We start from the raw sequence: 18496 nt of genomic DNA on the forward strand, positions 1-18496 counted from the left end.
TTCGAGGACAGGTTCCCTTCTACACCCGACCAGGAAGTAGGTGTATAGGCCTTCTGTCCTCGTTAGTGTAGTGGATAGTATCTCCCACTGTCACGGAAAAGACCGGGGTTTGATTCCCCGACGCGGCGGTGGTGTTTGTGAAAACAATCTTTTGGATGCTCAGTTTTCATTGCAAAATTAAAGAAAATTGCCGTGTTTCCACCCGGTCTCGAGCCAGGGACCTTTCACGTGTAAAGCGAACGTGATAACCACTACACTATGGAAACAGACTCTGAACTTCAACTTGTTAGCACTGCTGGAAATCAGCCTAGCTGGCTGGCTTTTCCAGTTTTCGAGGACAGGTTCCCCTTTACACCCGACCAGGATGGAGTTGTAGAGCCCTTCTATCCTTGTTAGTGTAGAGGTAAGTTTCTCCCCCTGTCACGGGAAACACCGGGGTTGGATTCCGCGACGGGGAGGTGGTGTTTGTGAAAACAATCTTTTGGATGCTTGGGGGCGATTCCACGACGCGGAGGTGGTGTTTGTGAAAACAATCTTTTGGATGCTCAGTTTTCATTGCAAAATTAAAGAAAATTCCCGTGTCTCCACCCGGTCTCGAGCCGGGGACCTTTCGCGTGTGAGGCTAACGTGATAGCCACTACACTATGGAAACAGACTCTGAACTTCAACTTGTTAGCACTGCTGGAAATCAGCCTAGCTGGCTGGCTTTTCCAGTTTTCGAGGACAGGTTCCCCTTTACACCCGACCAGGATGGAATTGTATAGCCCTTCTATCCATGTTAGTGTAGAGGTAAGTATCTCCCCCTGTCACGGGAAACACCGGGGTTGGATTCCCCGACGGGGAGGTGGTGTTTGTGAAAACAATCTTTTAGATGCTTGGGGGCGATTCCCCGACGCGGAGGTGGTGTTTGTGAAAACAAATCTTTTGGATGCTCAGTTTTCATTGCAAAATTAAAGAAAATTGCCATGTTTCCACCCGGTCTCGAGCCGGGGACCTTTCGCGTGTGAGGCGAACGTGATAACCACTACACTATGGAAACAGACTCTGAACTTCAACTTGTTAGCACTGCTGGAAATCAGCCTAGCTAGGTGGCTTTTCCAGTTTTCGAGGACAGGTTCCCCTTTAGACCCGACCAGGAAGGAGTTGTACAGCCCTTCTTTCCTCGTTAGTGTAGTTGATAGTGTCTCCCCCTGTCACGGGGAAGACCGGGGTTCGATTCCATGACGCGGAGGTGTTCTTTGTGAAAACAATCTTTTGGATGCTCAGTTTTCATTGCAAAATTAAAGAAAATTCCCGTGTTTCCACCCGGTCTCGAGCCGGGGACCTTTCGGGTGTGAGGCAAACGTGATAGCCACTACACTATGGAAACAGACTCTGAACTTCAACTTGTTAGCACTGCTGGAAATCAGCCTAGCTAAGTGGCTTTTCCAATTTTCGAGGACAGGTTCCCCTTTAGACCCGACGACCAGGAGGGAGTTGTACGGCCCTTCTTTCCTCGTTAGTGTAGTTGATAGTATCTCCCCCTGTCACGGGGAAGACCGGGGTTCGATTCCCTGACGCGGAGGTGGTATTTGTGAAAACAATCTTTTGGATGCTCAGTTTTCATTAAAAAATTAAAGAAAATTCCCGTGTTTCTACCCGGTCTCGAGCCGGGGACCTTTCGCGTGTAAGGTGAACGTGATAACCACTACACTATGGAAACAGACGCTTAGCTTCAACTTGTTAACACTGCCGGAAATCAAACTAGCTGGCTGGCTTTTCCAGTTTTCGAGGACAGGTTCCCCTCTACACCCGACCAGGAAGTAGGTGTATAGGCCTTCTGTCCTCGTTAGTGTAGTGGATAGTATCTCCCACTGTCACGGAAAAGACCGGGGTTTGATTCCGCGACGCGGAGGTGGTGTTTGTGAAAACAATCTTTTGGATGCTCAGTTTTCATTGCAAAATTAAAGAAAATTGCCGTGTTTCCACCCGGTCTCGAGCCAGGGACCTTTCGCGTGTAAAGCGAACGTGATAACCACTACACTATGGAAACAGACTCTGAACTTCAACTTGTTAGCACTGCTGGAAATCAGCCTAGCTGGCTGGCTTTTCCAGTTTTCGAGGACAGGTTCCCCTTTAGACCCGACCAGGAGGGAGTTGTACAGCCCTTCTTTCCTCGTTAGTGTAGTTGATAGTATCTCCCCCTGTCACGGTTAAGACCGGGGTTCGATTCCATGACGCGGAGGTGTTCTTTGTGAAAACAATCTTTTGGATGCTCAGTTTTCATTGCAAAATTAAAGAAAATTCCCTTGTCTCCACCCGGTCTCGAGCCGGGGACCTTTCGCGTGTGAGGCTAACGTGATAGCCACTACACTATGGAAACAGACTCTGAACTTCAACTTGTTAGCACTGCCGGAAATCAGCCTAGCTGGCTGGCTTTTCCAGTTTTCGAGGACAGGTTCCCCTTTACACCCGACCAGGATGGAATTGTATAGCCCTTCTAGCCATGTTAGTGTAGAGGTAAGTATCTCCCCCTGTCACGGGAAACACCGGGGTTGGATTCCCCGACGGGGAGGTGGTGTTTGTGAAAACAATCTTTTGGATGCTTGGGGGCGATTCCCCGACGCGGAGGTGGTGTTTGTGAAAACAAATCTTTTGGATGCTCGGTTTTCATTGCAAAATTAAAGAAAATTGCCATGTTTCCACCCGGTCTCGAGCCGGGGACCTTTCGCGTGTGAGGCGAACGTGATAACCACTACACTATGGAAACAGACTCTGAACTTCAACTTGTTAGCACTGCTGGAAATCAGCCTAGCTAGGTGGCTTTTCCAGTTTTCGAGGACAGGTTCCCCTTTAGACCCGACCAGGAGGGAGTTGTACAGCCCTTCTTTCCTCGTTAGTGTAGTTGATAGTATCTCCCCCTGTCACGGGGAAGACCGGGGTTCGATTCCATGAAGTGGAGGTGTTCTTTGTGAAAACAATCTTTTGGATGCTCAGTTTTCATTGCAAAATTAAAGAAAATTCCCGTGTTTCCACCCGGTCTCGAGCCGGGAACCTTTCGCGTGTGAGGCGAACGTGATAGCCACTACACTATGGAAACAGATTCTGAACTTCAACTTGTTAGCACTGCTGGAAATCAGCCTAGCTAAGTGGCTTTTCCAGTTTTCGAGGACAGGTTCCCCTTTAGACCCGACCAGGAGGGAGTTGTACGGCCCTTCTTTCCTCGTTAGTGTAGTTGATAGTATCTCCCCCTGTCACGGGGAAGACCGGGGTTCGATTCCCTGACGCGGAGGTGGTATTTGTGAAAACAATCTTTTGGATGCTCAGTTTTCATTGCAAAATTAAAGCAAATTCCCGTGTTTCCACCCGGTCTCGAGCCGGGGACCTTTCGCGGTTAAGGTGAACGTGATAACCACTACACTATGGAAACAGACGCTTAGCTTCAACTTGTTAACACTGCCGGAAATCAAACTAGCTGGCTGGCTTTTCCAGTTTTCGAGGACAGGTTCCCCTCTACACCCGACCAGGAAGTAGGTGTATAGGCCTTCTGTCCTCGTTAGTGTAGTGGATAGTATCTCCCACTGTCACGGAAAAGACCGGGGTTTGATTCCCGGACGCGGAGGTGGTGTTTGTGAAAACAATCTTTTGGATGCTCAGTTTTCATTGCAAAATTAAAGAAAATTCCCGTGTTCCCACCCGGTCTCGAGCCTGGGACCTTTCGCGTGTAAGGTGAACGTGATAACCACTACACTATAGAAACAGACGCTTAGCTTCAACTTGTTAACACTGCCGGAAATCAAACTAGCTGGCTGGCTTTTCCAGTTTTCGAGGACAGGTTCCCCTCTACACCCGACCAGGAAGTAGGTGTATAGGCCTTCTGTCCTCGTTAGTGTAGTGTATAGTATCTCCCACTGTCACGGAAAAGACCGGGGTTTGATTCCCCGACGCGGAGGTGGTGTTAGTGAAAACAATCTTTTGGATGCTCAGTTTTCATTGCAAAATTAAAGAAAATTGCCGTGTTTCCACCCGGTCTCGAGCCGGGGACCTTTCGCGTGTAAGGTGAACGTGATAACCACTACACTATGGAAACAAACGCTTAATTTCAACTTGTTAACACTGCCGGAAATCAAACTAGCTGGCTGGCTTTTCCAGTTTTCGAGGACAGGTTCCCTTCTACACCCGACCAGGAGGTAGGTGTATAGGCCTTCTGTCCTCGTTAGTGTAGTGGATAGTATCTCCCACTGTCACGGAAAAGACCGGGGTTTGATTCCCCGACGCGGCGGTGGTGTTTGTGAAAACAATCTTTTGGATGCTCAGTTTTCATTGCAAAATTAAAGAAAATTGCCATGCTTCCACCCGGTCTCGAGCCAGGGACCTTTCGCGTGTAAAGCGAACGTGATAACCACTACACTATGGAAACAGACTCTGAACTTCAACTTGTTAGCACTGCTGGAAATCAGCCTAGCTGGCTGGCTTTTCCAGTTTTCGAGGACAGGTTCCCCTTTACACCCGACCAGGATGGAGTTGTAGAGCCCTTCTATCTTTGTTAGTGTAGAGGTAAGTTTCTCCCCCTGTCACGGGAAACACCGGGGTTGGATTCCCCGACGGGGAGGTGGTGTTTGTGAAAACAATCTTTTGGATGCTTGGGGGCGATTCCACGACGCGGAGGTGGTGTTTGTGAAAACAATCTTTTGGATGCTCAGTTTTCATTGCAAAATTAAAGAAAGTTCCCGTGTCTCCACCCGGTCTCGAGCCGGGGACCTTTCGCGTGTGAGGCTAACGTGATAGCCACTACACTATGGAAACAGACTCTGAACTTCAACTTGTTAGCACTGCTGGAAATCAGGCTAGCTGGCTGGCTTTTCCAGTTTTCGAGGACAGGTTCCCCTTTACACCCGACCAGGATGGAATTGTATAGCCCTTCTATCCATGTTAGTGTAGAGGTAAGTATCTCCCCCTGTCACGGGAAACACCGGGGTTGGATTCCCCGACGGGGAGGTGGTGTTTGTGAAAACAATCTTTTGGATGCTTGGGGGCGATTCCCCGACGCGGAGGTGGTGTTTGTGAAAACAAATCTTTTGGATGCTCAGTTTTCATTGCAAAATTAAAGAAAATTGCCAGGTTTCCACCCGGTCTCGAGCCGGGGACCTTTCGCGTGTGAGGCCAACGTGATAACCACTACACTATGGAAACAGACTCTGAACTTCAACTTGTTAGCACTGCTGGAAATCAGCCTAGCTAGGTGGCTTTTCCAGTTTTCGAGGACAGGTTCCCCTTTAGACCCGACCAGGAGGGAGTTGTACAGCCCTTCTTTCCTCGTTAGTGTAGTTGATAGTATCTCCCCCTGTCACGGGGAAGACCGGGGTTCGATTCCATGACGCGGAGGTGTTCTTTGTGAAAACAATCTTTTGGATGCTCAGTTTTCATTGCAAAATTAAAGAAAATTCCCGTGTTTCCACCCGGTCTCGAGCCGGGGACCTTTCGCGTGTGAGGCGAACGTGATAGCCACTACACTATGGAAACAGACTCTGAACTTCAACTTGTTAGCACTGCTGGAAATCAGCCTAGCTAAGTGGCTTTTCCAGTTTTCGAGGACAGGTTCCCCTTTAGACCCGACCAGGAGGGAGTTGTACGGCCCTTCTTTCCTCGTTAGTGTAGTTGATAGTATCTCCCCCTGTCACGGGGAAGACCGGGGTTCGATTCCATGACGCGGAGGTGTTCTTTGTGAAAACAATCTTTTGGATGCTCAGTTTTCATTGCAAAATTAAAGAAAATTCCCATGATTCCACCCGGTCTCGAGCCGGGGACCTTTCGCGTGTGAGGCGAACGTGATAGCCACTACACTATGGAAACAGACTCTGAACTTCAACTTGTTAGCACTGCTGGAAATCAGCCTAGCTAAGTGGCTTTTCCAGTTTTCGAGGACAGGTTCCCCTTTAGACCCGACCAGGAGGGTGTTGTACGGCCCTTCTTTCCTCGTTAGTGTAGTTGATAGTATCTCCCCCTGTCACGGGGAAGACCGGGGTTCGATTCCCTGACGCGGAGGTGGTATTTGTGAAAACAATCTTTTGGATGCTCAGTTTTCATTGCAAAATTAAAGAAAATTCCCGTGTTTCCACCCGGTCTCGAGCCAGGGACCTTTCGCGTGTAAGGTGAACGTGATAACCACTACACTATGGAAACAGACGCTTAGCTTCAACTTGTTAACACTGCCGGAAATCAAACTAGCTGGCTGGCTTTTCCAGTTTTCGAGGACAGGTTCCCCTCTACACCCGACCAGGAAGTAGGTGTATAGGCCTTCTGTCCTCGTTAGTGTAGTGGATAGTATCTCCAACTGTCACGGAAAAGACCGGGGTTTGATTCCCCGACGCGGAGGTGGTGTTTGTGAAAACAATCTTTTGGATGCTCAGTTTTCATTGCAAAATTAAAGAAAATTCCCGTAATTCCACCCGGTCTCGAGCCGGGGACCTTTCGCATGTAAGGTGAACGTGATAACCACTACACTATGGAAACAAACTCTGAACTTCAACTTGTTAGCACTGCTGGAAATCAGCCTAGCTGGCTGGCTTTTCCAGTTTTCGAGGACAGGTTCCCCTTTACACCCGACCAGGATGGAGTTGTAGAGCCCTTCTATCCTTGTTAGTGTAGAGGTAAGTTTCTCCCCCTGTCATGGGAAACACCGGGGTTGGATTCCCCGACGGGGAGGTGGTGTTTGTGAAAACAATCTTTTGGATGCTTGGGGGCGATTCCACGACGCGGAGGTGGTGTTTGTGAAAACAATCTTTTGGATGCTCAGTTTTCATTGCAAAATTAAAGAAAATTCCCGTGTCTCCACCCGGTCTCGAGCCGGGGACCTTTCGCGTGTGAGGCTAATGTGATAGCCACTACACTATGGAAACAGACTCTGAACTTCAACTTGTTAGCACTGCTGGAAATCAGCCTAGCTGGCTGGCTTTTCCAGTTTTCGAGGACAGGTTCCCCTTTACTCCCGACCAGGATGGAATTGTATAGCCCTTCTATCCATGTTAGTGTTGAGGTAAGTATCTCCCCCTGTCACGGGAAACACCGGGGTTGGATTCCCCGACGGGGAGGTGGTGTTTGTGAAAACAATCTTTTGGATGCTTGGGGGCGATTCCCCGACGCGGAGGTGGTGTTTGTGAAAACAAATCTTTTGGATGCTCAGTTTTCATTGCAAAATTAAAGAAAATTGCCATGTTTCCACCCGGTCTCGAGCCGGGGACCTTTCGCGTGTGAGGCGAACGTGATAACCACTACACTATGGAAACAGACTCTGAACTTCAACTTGTTAGCACTGCTGGAAATCAGCCTAGCTAGGTGGCTTTTCCAGTTTTCGAGGACAGGTTCCCCTTTAGACCCGACCAGGAGGGAGTCGTACAGCCCTTCTTTCCTCGTTAGTGTAGTTGATAGTATCTCCCCCTGTCACGGGGAAGACCGGGGTTCGATTCCATGACGCGGAGGTGTTCTTTGTGAAAACAATCTTTTGGATGCTCAGTTTTCATTGCAAAATTAAAGAAAACTCCCGTGTTTCCACCCGGTCTCGAGCCGGGGACCTTTCGCGTGTGAGGCGAACGTGATAGCCACTACACTATGGAAACAGACTCTGAACTTCAACTTGTTAGCACTGCTGGAAATCAGCCTAGCTAAGTGGCTTTTCCAGTTTTCGAGGACAGGTTCCCCTTTAGACCCGACCAGGAGGGAGTTGTACGGCCCTTCTTTCCTCGTTAGTGTAGTTGATAGTATCTCCCCCTGTCACGGGGAAGACCGGGGTTCGATTCCCTGACGCGGAGGTGGTATTTGTGAAAACAATCTTTTGGATGCTCAGTTTTCATTGCAAAATTAAAGAAAATTCCCGTGTTTCCACCCGGTCTTGAGCCGGGGACCTTTCGCGTGTAAGGTGAACGTGATAACCACTACACTATGGAAACAGACGCTTAGCTTCAACTTGTTAACACTGCCGGAAATCAAACTAGCTGGCTGGCTTTTCCAGTTTTCGAGGACAGGTTCCCCTCTACACCCGACCAGGAAGTAGGTGTATAGGCCTTCTGTCCTCGTTAGTGTAGTGGATAGTATCTCCCACTGTCACGGAAAAGACCGAGGTTTGATTCCCCGACGCGGAGGTGGTGTTTGTGAAAACAATCTTTTGGATGCTCAGTTTTCATTGCAAAATTAAAGAAAGTTCCCGTGTCTCCACCCGGTCTCGAGCCGGGGACCTTTCGCGTGTGAGGCTAATGTGATAGCCACTACACTATGGAAACAGACTCTGAACTTCAACTTGTTAGCACTGCTGGAAATCAGCCTAGCTGGCTGGCTTTTCCAGTTTTCGAGGACAGGTTCCCCTTTACACCCGACCAGGATGGAATTGTATAGCCCTTCTATCCATGTTAGTGTAGAGGTAAGTATCTCCCCCTGTCACGGGAAACACCGGGGTTGGATTCCCCGACGGGGAGGTGGTGTTTGTGAAAACAATCTTTTGGATGCTTGGGGGCGATTCCCCGACGCGGAAGTGGTGTTTGTGAAAACAAATCTTTTGGATGCTCAGTTTTCATTGTAAAATTAAAGAAAATTGCCATGTTTCCACCCGGTCTCGAGCCGGGGACCTTTCGCGTGTGAGGCGAACGTGATAACCACTACACTATGGAAACAGACTCTGAACTTCAACTTGTTAGCACTGCTGGAAATCAGCCTAGCTAGGTGGCTTTTCCAGTTTTCGAGGACAGGTTCCCCTTTAGACCCGACCAGGAGGGAGTCGTACAGCCCTTCTTTCCTCGTTAGTGTAGTTGATAGTATCTCCCCCTGTCACGGGGAAGACCGGGGTTCGATTCCATGACGCGGAGGTGTTCTTTGTGAAAACAATCTTTTGGATGCTCAGTTTTCATTGCAAAATTAAAGAAAACTCCCGTGTTTCCACCCGGTCTCGAGCCGGGGACCTTTCGCGTGTGAGGCGAACGTGATAGCCACTACACTATGGAAACAGACTCTGAACTTCAACTTGTTAGCACTGCTGGAAATCAGCCTAGCTAAGTGGCTTTTCCAGTTTTCGAGGACAGGTTCCCCTTTAGACCCGACCAGGAGGGAGTTGTACGGCCCTTCTTTCCTCGTTAGTGTAGTTGATAGTATCTCCCCCTGTCACGGGGAAGACCGGGGTTCGATTCCCTGACGCGGAGGTGGTATTTGTGAAAACAATCTTTTGGATGCTCAGTTTTCATTGCAAAATTAAAGAAAATTCCCGTGTTTCCACCCGGTCTTGAGCCGGGGACCTTTCGCGTGTAAGGTGAACGTGATAACCACTACACTATGGAAACAGACGCTTAGCTTCAACTTGTTAACACTGCCGGAAATCAAACTAGCTGGCTGGCTTTTCCAGTTTTCGAGGACAGGTTCCCCTCTACACCCGACCAGGAAGTAGGTGTATAGGCCTTCTGTCCTCGTTAGTGTAGTGGATAGTATCTCCCACTGTCACGGAAAAGACCGAGGTTTGATTCCCCGACGCGGAGGTGGTGTTTGTGAAAACAATCTTTTGGATGCTCAGTTTTCATTGCAAAATTAAAGAAAATTGCCGTGTTTCCACCCGGTCTCGAGCCGGGGACCTTTCGCGTGTAAGGTGAACGTGATAACCACTACACTATGTAAACAAACGCTTAATTTCAACTTGTTAACACTGCCGGAAATCAAACTAGCTGGCTGGCTTTTCCAGTTTTCGAGGACAGGTTCCCTTCTACACCCGATCAGGAAGTAGGTGTATAGGCCTTCTGTCCTCGTTAGTGTAGTGGATAGTATCTCCCACTGTCACGGAAAAGACCGGGGTTTGATTCCCCGACGCGGCGGTGGTGTTTGTGAAAACAATCTTTTGGATGCTCTGGTTTCATTGCAAAATTAAAGAAAATTGCCGTGTTTCCACCCGGTCTCGAGCCAGGGACCTTTCGCGCGTGAGGCAAACATGATAACCACTACACTATGGAAACAGACTCTGAACTTCAACTTGTTAGCACTGCTGGAAATCAGCCTAGCTCGGTGGCTTTTCCAGTTTTCGAAGACAGGTTCCCCTTTAGACCCGACCAGGAGGGAGTTGTACGGCCCTTCTTTCCTCGTTAGTGTAGTTGACAGTATCTCCCCCTGTCACGGGGAAGACCGGGGTTCGATTCCCTGACGCGGAGGTGGTATTTGTGAAAACAATCTTTTGGATGCTCAGTTTTCATTGCAAAATTAAAGAAAATTGCCTTGTTTCCACCCGGTCTCGAGCCGGGGACCTTTCGCGTGTAAGGTGAACGTGATAACCACTACACTATGGAAACAAACGCTTAATTTCAACTTGTTAAGACTGCCGGAAATCAAACTAGCTGGCTGGCTTTTCCAGTTTTCGAGGACAGGTTCCCCTCTACACCCGACCAGGAAGTAGGTGTATAGGCCTTCTGTCCTCGTTAGTGTAGTGGATAGTATCTCCCACTGTCACGGAAAAGACCGGGGTTTGATTCCCCGACGCGGAGGTGGTGTTTGTGAAAACAATCTTTTGGATGCTCAGTTTTCATTGCAAAATTAAAGAAAATTGCCTAGTTTCCACCCGGTCTCGAGCCAGGGACCTTTCGCGTGTAAAGCGAACGTGATAACCACTACACTATGGAAACAGACTCTGAACTTCAACTTGTTAGCACTGCTGGAAATCAGCCTAGCTGGCTGGCTTTTCCAGTTTTCGAGGACAGGTTCCCCTTTACACCCGACCAGGATGGAGTTGTAGAGCCCTTCTATCCTTGTTAGTGGAGAGGTAAGTATCTCCGCCCGTCACGGGAAACACCGGGGTTTGATTCCCCGACGGGGAGGTGGTGTTTGTGAAAACAATCTTTTGGATGCTCAGTTTTCATTGCAAAATTAAAGATAATTGCCATGTTTCCACCCGGTCTCGAGCCGGGGACCTTTCGCGTGTGAGGCGAACGTGATAACCACTACACTATGGAAACAGACGCTTAACTACAACTTGTTAGCACTGCCGGAAATCAGCCTAGCTGGCTGGCTTTTCCAGTTTTCGAGGACAGGTTCCCCTTTACACCCGACCAGGATGGAGTTGTATAGCCCTTCTATCCTTGTTAGTGTAGAGGTAAGTATCTCCCCCTGTCACGGGAAACACCGGGGTTGGATTCCCCGACGGGGAGGTGGTGTTTGTGAAAACAATCTTTTGGATGCTTGGGGGCGATTCCCCGACGCGGAGGTGGTGTTTGTGAAAACAAATCTTTTGGATGCTCAGTTTTCATTGCAAAATTAAAGAAAATTGCCATGTTTCCACCCGGTCTCGAGCCGGGGACCTTTCGCGTGTGAGGCAAACGTGATAACCACTACACTATGGAAACAGACTCTGAACTTCAACTTGTTAGCACTGCTGGAAATCAGCCTAGCTAGGTGGCTTTTCCAGTTTTCGAGGACAGGTTCCCCTTTAGACCCGACCAGGAGGAAGTTGTACAGCCCTTCTTTCCTCGTTAGTGTAGTTGATAGTATCTCCCCCTGTCACGGGGAAGACCGGGGTTCGATTCCATGACGCGGAGGTGTTCTTTGTGAAAACAATCTTTTGGATGCTCAGTTTTCATTGCAAAATTAAAGAAAATTCCCGTGTTTCCACCCGGTCTCGAGCCGGGGACCTTCCGCGTGTGAGGCGAACGTGACAGCCACTACACACTATGGAAACAGACTCTGAACTTCAACTTGTTAGCACTGCTGGAAATCAGCCTAGCTGGCTGGCTTTTCCAGTTTTCGAGGACAGGTTCCCCTTTACACCCGACCAGGATGGAGTTGTACAGTGCTTCTATCCTTGTTAGTGTAGAGGTAAGTATCTCCCCCTGTCACAGGAAACACCGGGGTTGGATTCCCCGACGGGGAGGTGGTGTTTGTGAAAACAATCTTTTGGATGCTTGGGGGCGATTCCCCGACGCGGAGGTGGTGTTTGTGAAAACAATCTTTTGGATGCTCAGTTTTCATTGCAAAATTAAAGATAATTGCCATGTTTCCACCCGGTCTCGAGCCGGGGACCTTTCGCGTGTGAGGCGAACGTGATAACCACTACACTATGGAAACAGACGCTTAACTACAACTTGTTAGCACTGCCGGAAATCAGCCTAGCTGGCTGGCTTTTCCAGTTTTCGAGGACAGGTTCCCCTTTACACCCGACCAGGAGGGAGTTGTACAGCCCTTCTTTCCTTGTTAGTGGAGTTGATAGTATCTCCCCCTGTCACGGGGAAGACCGGGGTTCGATTGCCTGACGGTGAGGTGTTGTTTGTGAAAACAATCTTTTGGATGCTCAGTTTTCATTGCAAAATTAAAGAAAATTGCGGAGTTTCCACGCAGTCTCGAGCCGGGGACCTTTCGCATGTGAGGCAAACGTGATAACCACTACACTATGGAAACAGACTCTGAGCTTCAACTTGTTAGCACTGCTGGAAATCAGCCTAGCTAGGTGGCTTTTCCAGTTTTCGAGGACAGGTTCCCCTTTAGACCCGACCAGGAGGGAGTTGTACGGCCCTTCTTTCATCGTTAGTGTAGTTGATAGTATCTCCCCCTGTCACGGGGAAGACCGGGGTTCGATTCCCTGACGCGGAGGTGGTATTTGTGAAAACAATCTTTTGGATGCTCAGTTTTCATTGCAAAATTAAAGAAAATTCCCGTGTTTCCACCCGGTCTCGAGCCGGGGACCTTTCGCGTGTAAGGTGAACGTGATAACCACTACACTATGGAAACAGAAGCTTAGCTTCAACTTGTTAACACTGCCGGAAATCAAACTAGCTGGCTGGCTTTTCCAGTTTTCGAGGACAGGTTCCCCTCTACACCCGACCAGGAAGTAGGTGTATAGGCCTTCTGTCCTCGTTAGTGTAGTGGATAGTATCTCCCACTGTCACGGAAAAGACCGGGGTTTGATTCCCCGACGCGGAGGTGGTGTTTGTGAAAACAAATCTTTTGGATGCTCAGTTTTCATTGCAAAATTAAAGAAAATTGCCATGTTTCCACCCGGTCTCGAGCCGGGGACCTTTCGCGTGTGAGGCGAAAGTGATAACCACTACACTATGGAAACAGACGCTTAACTACAACTTGTTAGCACTGCCGGAAATCAGCCTAGCTGGCTGGCTTTTCCAGTTTTCGAGGACAGGTTCCCCTTTACACCCGACCAGGATGGAGTTGTATAGCCCTTCTATCCTTGTTAGTGTAGAGGTAAGTATCTCCCCCTGTCACGGGAAACACCGGGGTTGGATTCCCCGACGGGGAGGTGGTGTTTGTGAAAACAATCTTTTGGATGCTTGGGGGCGATTCCCCGACGCGGAGGTGGTGTTTGTGAAAACAAATCTTTTGGATGCTCAGTTTTCATTGCAAAATTAAAGAAAATTGCCATGTTTTCCACCCGGTCTCGAGCCGGGGACCTTTCGCGTGTGAGGCGAACATGATAACCACTACACTATGGAAACAGACTCTGAACTTCAACTTGTTAGCACTGCTGGAAATCAGCCTAGCTAGGTGGCTTTTCCAGTTTTCGAGGACAGGTTCCCCTTTAGACCCGACCAGGAGGGAGTTGTACAGCCCTTCTTTCTTCGTTAGTGTAGTTGATAGCATCTCCCCCTGTCACGGGGAAGACCGGGGTTCGATTCCATGATGCGGAGGTGTTCTTTGTGAAAACAATCTTTTGGATGCTCAGTTTTCATTGCAAAATTAAAGAAAATTCCCGTGTTTCCACCCGGTCTCGAGCCGGGGACCTTTCGCGTGTGAGGCGAACATGATAGCCACTACACTATGGAAACAGACTCTGAACTTCAACTTGTTAGCACTGCTGGAAATCAGCCTAGCTGGCTGGCTTTTCCAGTTTTCGAGGACAGGTTCCCCTTTACACCCGACCAGGATGGAGTTGTATAGCCCTTCTATCCTTGTTAGTGTAGAGGTAAGTATCTCCCCCTGTCACGGGAAACACCGGGGTTGGATTCCCCGACGGGGAGGTGGTGTTTGTGAAAACAATCTTTTGGATGCTTGGGGGCGATTCCCCGACGCGGAGGTGGTGTTTGTGAAAACAAATCTTTTGGATGCTCAGTTTTCATTGCAAAATTAAAAGAAAATTGCCATGTTTCCACCCGGTCTCGAGCCGGGGACCTTTCGCGTGTGAGGCGAACGTGATAACCACTACACTATGGAAACAGACTCTGAACTTCAACTTGTTAGCACTGCTGGAAATCAGCCTAGCTAGGTGGCTTTTCCAGTTTTCGAGGACAGGTTCCCCTTTAGACCCGACCAGGAGGGAGTTGTACAGCCCTTCTTTCCTCGTTAGTGTAGTTGATAGTATCTCCCCCTGTCACGGGGAAGACCGGGGTTCGATTCCATGACGCGGAGGTGTTCTTTGTGAAAACAATCTTTTGGATGCTCAGTTTTGATTGCAAAATTAAAGAAAATTCCCGTGTTTCCACCCGGTCTCGAGCCGGGGACCTTTCGCGTGTGAGGCGAACGTGATAGCCACTACACTATGGAAACAGACTCTGAACTTCAACTTGTTAGCACTGCTGGAAATCAGCCTAGCTAAGTGGCTTTTCCAGTTTTCGAGGACAGGTTCCCCTTTAGACCCGACCAGGAGGGAGTTGTACGGCCCTTCTTTCCTCGTTAGTGTAGTTGATAGTATCTCCCCCTGTCACGGGGAAGACCGGGGTTCGATTCCCTGACGCGGAGGTGGTATTTGTGAAAACAATCTTTTGGATGCTCAGTTTTCATTGCAAAATTAAAGAAAATTCCCGTGTTTCCACCCGGTCTCGAGCCGGGGACCTTTCGCGTGTAAGGTGAACGTGATAACCACTACACTATGGAAACAGATGCTTAGCTTCAACTTGTTAACACTGCCGGAAATCAAACTAGCTGGCTGGCTTTTCCAGTTTTCGAGGACAGGTTCCCCTCTACACCCGACCAGGAAGTAGGTGTATAGGCCTTCTGTCCTCGTTAGTGTAGTGGATAGTATCTCCCACTGTCACGGAAAAGACCGGGGTTTGATTCCCGGACGCGGAGGTGGTGTTTGTGAAAACAATCTTTTGGATGCTCAGTTTTCATTGCAAAATTAAAGAAAATTCCCGTGTTCCCACCCGGTCTCGAGCCGGGGACCTTTCGCGTGCAATGTGAACGTGATAACCACTACACTATGGAAACAGACGCTTAGCTTCAACTTGTTAACACTGCCGGAAATCAAACTAGCTGGCTGGCTTTTCCAGTTTTCGAGGACAGGTTCCCCTCTACACCCGACCAGGAAGTAGGTGTATAGGCCTTCTGTCCTCGTTAGTGTAGTGGATAGTATCTCCCACTGTCACGGAAAAGACCGGGGTTTGATTCCCCGACGCTGCGGTGGTGTTTGTGAAAACAATCTTTTGGATGCTCAGTTTTCATTGCAAAATTAAAGAAAATTGCCGTGTTTCCACCCGGTCTCGAGCCAGGGACCTTTCGCGTGTAAAGCGAACGTGATAACCACTACACTATGGAAACAGACTCTGAACTTCAACTTGTTAGCACTGCTGGAAATCAGCCTAGCTGGCTGGCTTTTCCAGTTTTCGAGGACAGGTTCCCCTTTTGACCCAACCAGGAGGGAGTTGTACAGCCCTTCTTTCCTCGTTAGTGTAGTTGATAGTATCTCCCCCTGTCACGGTTAAGACCGGGGTTCGATTCCATGACGCGGAGGTGTTCTTTGTGAAAACAATCTTTTGGATGCTCAGTTTTCATTCCAAAATTAAAGAAAATTCCCGTGTCTCCACCCGGTCTCGAGCCGGGGACCTTTCGCGTGTGAGGCTAACGTGATAGCCACTACACTATGGAAACAGACTCTGAACTTCAACTTGTTAGCACTGCTGGAAATCAGCCTAGCTGGCTGGCTTTTCCAGTTTTCGAGGACAGGTTCCCCTTTACACCCGACCAGGATGGAATTGTATAGCCCTTCTAGCCATGTTAGTGTAGAGGTAAGTATCTCCCCCTGTCACGGGAAACACCGGGGTTGGATTCCCCGACGGGGAGGTGGTGTTTGTGAAAACAATCTTTTAGATGCTTGGGGGCGATTCCCCGACGCGGAGGTGGTGTTTGTGAAAACAAATCTTTTGGATGCTCAGTTTTCATTGCAAAATTAAAGAAAATTGCCATGTTTCCACCCGGTCTCGAGCCGGGGACCTTTCGCGTGTGAGGCGAATGTGATAACCACTACACTATGGAAACAGACTCTGAACTTCAACTTGTTAGCACAGCTGGAAATCAGCCTAGCTAGGTGGCTTTTCCAGTTTTCGAGGACAGGTTCCCCTTTAGACCCGACCAGGAGGGAGTTGTACAGCCCTTCTTTCCTCGTTAGTGTAGTTGATAGTATCTCCCCCTGTCACGGGGAAGACCGGGGTTCGATTCCATGACGCGGAGGTGTTCTTTGTGAAAACAATCTTTTGGATGCTCAGTTTTCATTGCAAAATTAAAGAAAATTCCATGTTTCCACCCGGTCTCGAGCCGGGGACCTTTCGCGTGTGAGGCGAACGTGATAGCCACTACACTATGGAAACAGACTCTGAACTTCAACTTGTTAGCACTGCTGGAAATCAGCCTAGCTAAGTGGCTTTTCCAGTTTTCGAGGACAGGTTCCCCTTTAGACCCGACCAGGAGGGAGTTGTACGGCCCTTCTTTCCTCGTTAGTGTAGTTGATAGTATCTCCCCCTGTCACGGGGAAGACCGGGGTTCGATTCCCTGACGTGGAGGTGGTATTTGTGAAAACAATCTTTTGGATGCTCAGTTTTCATTGCAAAATTAAAGAAAATTCCCGTGTTTCCACCCGGTCTCGAGCCGCGGACCTTTTGCGTGTAAGGTGAACGTAATAACCACTACACTATGGAAACAGACGCTTAGCTTCAACTTGTTAACACTGCCGGAAATCAAACTAGCTGGCTGGCTTTTCCAGTTTTCGAGGACAGCTTCCCCTCTACACCCGACCAGGAAGTAGGTGTATAGGCCTTCTGTCCTCGTTAGTGTAGTGGATAGTATCTCCCACTGTCACGGAAAAGACCGGGGTTTGATTCCCCGACGCGGAGGTGGTGTTTGTGAAAACAATCTTTTGGATGCTCAGTTTTCATTGCAAAATTAAAGAAAATTGCCGTGTTTCCACCCGGTCTCGAGCCAGGGACCTTTCGCGTGTAAAGCCAACGTGATAACCACTACACTATGGAAACAAACGCTTAATTTCAACTTGTTAACACTGCCGGAAATCAAACTAGCTGGCTGGCTTTTCCAGTTTTCGAGGACAGGTTCCCTTCTACACCCGACCAGGAAGTAGGTGTATAGGCCTTCTGTCCTCGTTAGTGTAGTGGATAGTATCTCCCACTGTCACGGAAAAGACCGGGGTTTGATTCCCCGACGCGGCGGTGGTGTTTGTGAAAACAATCTTTTGGATGCTCAGTTTTCATTGCAAAATTAAAGAAAATTGCCGTGTTTCCACCCGGTCTCGAGCCAGGGACCTTTCGCGTGTGAGGCAAACATGATAACCACTACACTATGGAAACAGACTCTGAACTTCAACTTGTTAGCACTGCTGAAAATCAAACTAGCTGGCTGGCTTTTCCAGTTTTCGAGGACAGGTTCCCCTCTACACCCGACCAGGAAGTAGGTGTATAGGCCTTCTGTCCTCGTTAGTGTAGTGGATAGTATCTCCCACTGTCACGGAAATGACCGGGGTTTGATTCCCGGACGCGGAGGTGGTGTTTGTGAAAACAATCTTTTGGATGCTCAGTTTTCATTGCAAAATTAAAGAAAATTGCCTTGTTTCCACCCGGTCTCGAGCCAGGGACCTTTCGCGTGTAAAGCGAACGTGATAACCACTACACTATGGAAACAGACTCTGAACTTCAACTTGTTAGCACTGCTGGAAATCAGCCTAGCTGGCTGGCTTTTCCAGTTTTCGAGGACAGGTTCCCCTTTACACCCGACCAGGATGGAGTTGTAGAGCCCTTCTATCCTTGTTAGTGTAGAGGTAAGTATCTCCGCCTGTCACGGGAAACACCGGGGTTGGATTCCCCGACGGGGAGGTGGTGTTTGTGAAAACAATCTTTTGGATGCTTGGGGGCGATTCCACGACGCGGAGGTGGTGTTTGTGAAAACAATCTTTTGGATGCTCAGTTTTCATTGCAAAATTAAAGATAATTGCCATGTTTCCACCCGGTCTCGAGCCGGGGACCTTTCGCGTGTGAGGCGAACGTGATAACTACTACACTATGGAAACAGACGCTTAACTACAACTTGTTAGCACTGCCGGAAATCAGCCTAGCTGGCTGGCTTTTCCAGTTTTCGAGGACAGGTTCCCCTTTACACCCGACCAGGATGGAGTTGTATAGCCCTTCTATCCTTGTTAGTGTAGAGGTAAGTATCTCCCCCTGTCACGGGAAACACCGGGGTTGGATTCCCCGACGGGGAGGTGGTGTTTGTGAAAACAATCTTTTGGATGCTTGGGGGCGATTCCCCGACGCGGAGGTGGTGTTTGTGAAAACAAATC

At 48.9% G+C, this 18496-nt stretch overlaps 32 non-coding genes across 32 annotated transcripts; all 32 read right to left on the reverse strand.

Annotated features, from left to right (window-relative positions):
• Positions 1–193: 193 nt before the first annotated feature.
• trnav-uac (transfer RNA valine (anticodon UAC)) lies at positions 194–266 on the reverse strand. Its single transcript has one exon. It is a non-coding gene; the product is annotated as a tRNA-Val (tRNA).
• A 700-nt stretch (positions 267–966) lies between these two features.
• Positions 967–1039, reverse strand: trnav-cac (transfer RNA valine (anticodon CAC)). Its single transcript has one exon. It is a non-coding gene; the product is annotated as a tRNA-Val (tRNA).
• Positions 1040–1629: 590 nt separating this feature from the next.
• trnav-uac (transfer RNA valine (anticodon UAC)) lies at positions 1630–1702 on the reverse strand. The gene has a single exon. It is a non-coding gene; the product is annotated as a tRNA-Val (tRNA).
• A 257-nt stretch (positions 1703–1959) lies between these two features.
• trnav-uac (transfer RNA valine (anticodon UAC)) lies at positions 1960–2032 on the reverse strand. The gene has a single exon. It is a non-coding gene; the product is annotated as a tRNA-Val (tRNA).
• A 644-nt stretch (positions 2033–2676) lies between these two features.
• Positions 2677–2749, reverse strand: trnav-cac (transfer RNA valine (anticodon CAC)). The gene has a single exon. It is a non-coding gene; the product is annotated as a tRNA-Val (tRNA).
• A 257-nt stretch (positions 2750–3006) lies between these two features.
• Positions 3007–3079, reverse strand: trnav-cac (transfer RNA valine (anticodon CAC)). The gene has a single exon. It is a non-coding gene; the product is annotated as a tRNA-Val (tRNA).
• A 257-nt stretch (positions 3080–3336) lies between these two features.
• trnal-uaa (transfer RNA leucine (anticodon UAA)) lies at positions 3337–3409 on the reverse strand. The gene has a single exon. It is a non-coding gene; the product is annotated as a tRNA-Leu (tRNA).
• Positions 3410–3996: 587 nt separating this feature from the next.
• On the reverse strand, positions 3997–4069 carry trnav-uac (transfer RNA valine (anticodon UAC)). Its single transcript has one exon. It is a non-coding gene; the product is annotated as a tRNA-Val (tRNA).
• A 257-nt stretch (positions 4070–4326) lies between these two features.
• On the reverse strand, positions 4327–4399 carry trnav-uac (transfer RNA valine (anticodon UAC)). Its single transcript has one exon. It is a non-coding gene; the product is annotated as a tRNA-Val (tRNA).
• A 1030-nt stretch (positions 4400–5429) lies between these two features.
• trnav-cac (transfer RNA valine (anticodon CAC)) lies at positions 5430–5502 on the reverse strand. Its single transcript has one exon. It is a non-coding gene; the product is annotated as a tRNA-Val (tRNA).
• A 587-nt stretch (positions 5503–6089) lies between these two features.
• Positions 6090–6162, reverse strand: trnav-uac (transfer RNA valine (anticodon UAC)). The gene has a single exon. It is a non-coding gene; the product is annotated as a tRNA-Val (tRNA).
• Positions 6163–7192: 1030 nt separating this feature from the next.
• trnav-cac (transfer RNA valine (anticodon CAC)) lies at positions 7193–7265 on the reverse strand. The gene has a single exon. It is a non-coding gene; the product is annotated as a tRNA-Val (tRNA).
• Positions 7266–7522: 257 nt separating this feature from the next.
• On the reverse strand, positions 7523–7595 carry trnav-cac (transfer RNA valine (anticodon CAC)). The gene has a single exon. It is a non-coding gene; the product is annotated as a tRNA-Val (tRNA).
• A 257-nt stretch (positions 7596–7852) lies between these two features.
• On the reverse strand, positions 7853–7925 carry trnav-uac (transfer RNA valine (anticodon UAC)). Its single transcript has one exon. It is a non-coding gene; the product is annotated as a tRNA-Val (tRNA).
• A 644-nt stretch (positions 7926–8569) lies between these two features.
• Positions 8570–8642, reverse strand: trnav-cac (transfer RNA valine (anticodon CAC)). Its single transcript has one exon. It is a non-coding gene; the product is annotated as a tRNA-Val (tRNA).
• A 257-nt stretch (positions 8643–8899) lies between these two features.
• Positions 8900–8972, reverse strand: trnav-cac (transfer RNA valine (anticodon CAC)). The gene has a single exon. It is a non-coding gene; the product is annotated as a tRNA-Val (tRNA).
• A 257-nt stretch (positions 8973–9229) lies between these two features.
• trnav-uac (transfer RNA valine (anticodon UAC)) lies at positions 9230–9302 on the reverse strand. The gene has a single exon. It is a non-coding gene; the product is annotated as a tRNA-Val (tRNA).
• Positions 9303–10219: 917 nt separating this feature from the next.
• Positions 10220–10292, reverse strand: trnav-uac (transfer RNA valine (anticodon UAC)). The gene has a single exon. It is a non-coding gene; the product is annotated as a tRNA-Val (tRNA).
• A 257-nt stretch (positions 10293–10549) lies between these two features.
• On the reverse strand, positions 10550–10622 carry trnav-uac (transfer RNA valine (anticodon UAC)). The gene has a single exon. It is a non-coding gene; the product is annotated as a tRNA-Val (tRNA).
• Positions 10623–10879: 257 nt separating this feature from the next.
• trnav-cac (transfer RNA valine (anticodon CAC)) lies at positions 10880–10952 on the reverse strand. The gene has a single exon. It is a non-coding gene; the product is annotated as a tRNA-Val (tRNA).
• A 314-nt stretch (positions 10953–11266) lies between these two features.
• trnav-cac (transfer RNA valine (anticodon CAC)) lies at positions 11267–11339 on the reverse strand. The gene has a single exon. It is a non-coding gene; the product is annotated as a tRNA-Val (tRNA).
• A 645-nt stretch (positions 11340–11984) lies between these two features.
• Positions 11985–12057, reverse strand: trnav-cac (transfer RNA valine (anticodon CAC)). The gene has a single exon. It is a non-coding gene; the product is annotated as a tRNA-Val (tRNA).
• A 587-nt stretch (positions 12058–12644) lies between these two features.
• On the reverse strand, positions 12645–12717 carry trnav-uac (transfer RNA valine (anticodon UAC)). Its single transcript has one exon. It is a non-coding gene; the product is annotated as a tRNA-Val (tRNA).
• Positions 12718–12975: 258 nt separating this feature from the next.
• Positions 12976–13048, reverse strand: trnav-cac (transfer RNA valine (anticodon CAC)). Its single transcript has one exon. It is a non-coding gene; the product is annotated as a tRNA-Val (tRNA).
• Positions 13049–14081: 1033 nt separating this feature from the next.
• On the reverse strand, positions 14082–14154 carry trnav-cac (transfer RNA valine (anticodon CAC)). Its single transcript has one exon. It is a non-coding gene; the product is annotated as a tRNA-Val (tRNA).
• A 257-nt stretch (positions 14155–14411) lies between these two features.
• trnav-cac (transfer RNA valine (anticodon CAC)) lies at positions 14412–14484 on the reverse strand. The gene has a single exon. It is a non-coding gene; the product is annotated as a tRNA-Val (tRNA).
• A 257-nt stretch (positions 14485–14741) lies between these two features.
• On the reverse strand, positions 14742–14814 carry trnav-uac (transfer RNA valine (anticodon UAC)). Its single transcript has one exon. It is a non-coding gene; the product is annotated as a tRNA-Val (tRNA).
• Positions 14815–15401: 587 nt separating this feature from the next.
• Positions 15402–15474, reverse strand: trnav-uac (transfer RNA valine (anticodon UAC)). Its single transcript has one exon. It is a non-coding gene; the product is annotated as a tRNA-Val (tRNA).
• Positions 15475–16118: 644 nt separating this feature from the next.
• trnav-cac (transfer RNA valine (anticodon CAC)) lies at positions 16119–16191 on the reverse strand. Its single transcript has one exon. It is a non-coding gene; the product is annotated as a tRNA-Val (tRNA).
• A 256-nt stretch (positions 16192–16447) lies between these two features.
• Positions 16448–16520, reverse strand: trnav-cac (transfer RNA valine (anticodon CAC)). Its single transcript has one exon. It is a non-coding gene; the product is annotated as a tRNA-Val (tRNA).
• Positions 16521–17107: 587 nt separating this feature from the next.
• Positions 17108–17180, reverse strand: trnav-uac (transfer RNA valine (anticodon UAC)). Its single transcript has one exon. It is a non-coding gene; the product is annotated as a tRNA-Val (tRNA).
• A 587-nt stretch (positions 17181–17767) lies between these two features.
• On the reverse strand, positions 17768–17840 carry trnav-uac (transfer RNA valine (anticodon UAC)). The gene has a single exon. It is a non-coding gene; the product is annotated as a tRNA-Val (tRNA).
• Positions 17841–18496: the final 656 nt, after the last annotated feature.

Source organism: Leptonotus elevatus, chromosome 3, assembly GCF_054856555.1.
Source record: "Leptonotus elevatus isolate MCC_2025b chromosome 3, RoL_Lele_1.0, whole genome shotgun sequence".
Lineage (NCBI taxonomy): Eukaryota > Metazoa > Chordata > Actinopteri > Syngnathiformes > Syngnathidae > Leptonotus > Leptonotus elevatus.